Below are 2,500 nucleotides of genomic sequence, written 5' to 3' on the forward strand. Positions count from 1 at the left end.
CCATCGCTTAACGACGAATTTTCTTTATTGAAAAGCTCCAGGCCTAGAGCAGCAGGAAGATATGGCGTCCATAGTTAATCGGTACGCTCTCTCTTTTATAATATTATGTTGTCATCAAATTTATTGGTGAACGCCTAAAAGTAAATACATTGAATAAATTGAATTGACTTGTAACAAAATCAAGACACTTTTCAAAATCCTTATTATGGAGTCATGTATTTTGCGATATTTCAGCATTATAACTCTGATCACGGAGCAACGTATCATTTATGGTGATTAAGTCAATTGTATTAAAATAAAAGCGGAGGACAGTCATCATATCTTGTCGCGCCAGTGAGTCAGCCAGTCCCGGCAGTCTGGTTGCATTCCCTCAGGTCAGCATTGGTGCAGTGAGGTCCCAGCGAGCATTCAGACAGGATGTGGTCCATGGTCTGTCTGGGGTGACCGCATGGGCACACAGTGCCCGTTGAAATTTTCCATTTAAAGAGGTTGGTGGCGGTGTTTCCCACTTTTGCTCTAGCTCCGTTCAACGCCACCCATTCTTTTCTCTTGAGGTCTGTGCCTGCTGGGAGCTTTTCTGTTGGGGGCTGGAGGGCATCGTTTGCTGTCTTGTCCCATTCTACCCATTTGTCCAGGCGGAAGAATGCTGAGTGGTCTGGGTGAAGGCTCTCTACTGTGAGGAAGCTTTTCCTTGATTTGAGCCTGCTTTTGGGGCAATTGTGGTCATGAAGGGGTGTGTCTGGTCCATTTCCTGTTTGTATTTTTGTATTTGGGCATGAGTTTCCCTCCGGATGTGTGGTGGGGCTATTCCTGCTGCACGGTAGACCAGTGGTAATGGTGTTGCTCTCAGCTGGCCCGTTATGATCCGGCAGGCGTTGTTGAGCTCGGAGTCTAGCTTGGAGGCATGGCATGATCGGGCCCATACAGCTGAGCAGTACTCCGCAGTTGAGTAGCTGAGGGCCAATGCTGTGGTCCTTAGAGTTTTAGGGTCAGTTCCCCAGTTCATGTTTGCCAGCTTTCCAAGGAGGGCATTACGCGTGGACACTTTTGCCTTGGTCTTCCTCACGTGTTCTCTGAAGGACAGAGTCCGATCAAGCGTCACTACGAGGTACACTGGGTGGTAGTTGTACTCTAATGTCTGGCCATTCCACTTGATGTTAAGTTTTTTGTGGGCTTGGTGGTTGTTGAGGTGAAATGCACACACTTGTGTTTTCCCTGGGTTGGCGTTCAGCGAGTTTTTAGTGTAGTACTTTGTAAGGGTGTCTAGGGCATTTGTCAGTCTGCTCTCGATTGGTTGGAAGGACACATCCTGTGTTGCGAGGCATAGGTCATCAGCATATATGAATCGGCGGATATTTGGGAACTCAGGCTGATCATTTGTATATATGTTGAAAAGTGTTGGAGCCAGCACTTATCCTTGGGGAAGACCATTCTTCTGGGTGCGCCACCTGCTCTTCCGGCCATCCATTTCAACAAAGAAGCGCCTGTTTTCGAGAAGTGACTGGATAATATTTACAATTTTCTTATTCTTTATCATTTTAGCCACTTTGAGGAGTAGGATCTTGTGATTCACTGTGTCATAGGCTGCAGTGAGGTCGACGAAGACTGTGCCAGTGACCTGTTTTGTCTCAAACCCATCTTCTATGAATTGTGGTAAGGTTTAGAAGTTGACCACATGTTGACCGTCCTGGTCGGAATCCAGCCTGGTCTGGAGACAGTTGTTCGTCTAGACTGGGTGACATGCGGGACATAACCATTCGCTCAAATAGCTTGTATGCGATGCACAGGAGGGAGATCGGGCGATAGCTTTTCTTGGATTTTGGATCTTTCCCCGGTTTCAGTAGGGCGACTACTCTTGCTTTCCTCCATGCACTTGGCAGCCTGTTTGTCCTTGCGCATACATTGAAGAGGTCCAATAGCCAGGATAGGGTTCTCGGGCCAAAGTGTTGAATCATCTCAGTTGTGATTCCACCCAGTCCAGATGCTTTTCCTGCCTTCAGATGGGACAAGGCCTCTAGTAGCTCCTCCAGGGTAAAAGAGTCAAGATGATCTTCACTATCCTTGAGACTTTGTCCATTTCACGTTTCAGGGCTTTTAGTTGGCCTCGTGCTTTCTTGGCTGGTTTCCCATTCAGTAGAAGCTGATGTGCTACTTGGTCAGGTGTTACTGCAGCCACTCTTGTCTGGGTATTTTTGTCATTATTCAGTTTTGAAATTGTAGTCCAGGCCTTTTTGCTGTTTAGGGTCATATTGGTGGAGGTTATTAATTCCTTCCATCTTTCTGATCTTTCATCGGCTATCATTGATGTGAGTTCTTCACCCAGTTCTAGGGTTTCTTCACTGAAAGGATCCACCTTGTATGATTCAATGTATCTTTCATATAGTTTCTTGCTTTCATCTTGGAGACATGGAATATAACTTTTTCGGCATCCTCTGGGGATGTTTTTCTTTGCAACTTTCCATATGAGTGTTCTAAAGTCGTCGTATCTCTGTGGGTCACT

The 2,500-nt window shown here is 46.2% G+C and overlaps 1 protein-coding gene across 1 annotated transcript in view; it reads right to left on the reverse strand.

Moving 5' to 3' along the window:
* Nucleotides 1-2,500, reverse strand: part of LOC144964138 (gamma-glutamyl hydrolase-like) — a 36,523-nt gene that overhangs the window by 994 nt on the left and 33,029 nt on the right. The gene's annotated exons all lie outside the window — the stretch shown is intronic.

The sequence above is a fragment of the Berghia stephanieae genome, chromosome 1, assembly GCF_034508935.2.
Source record: "Berghia stephanieae isolate SIO BIC M18660-M18661 chromosome 1, UCSD_Bste_1.3, whole genome shotgun sequence".
Taxonomy (NCBI): Eukaryota; Metazoa; Mollusca; class Gastropoda; order Nudibranchia; family Aeolidiidae; genus Berghia; species Berghia stephanieae.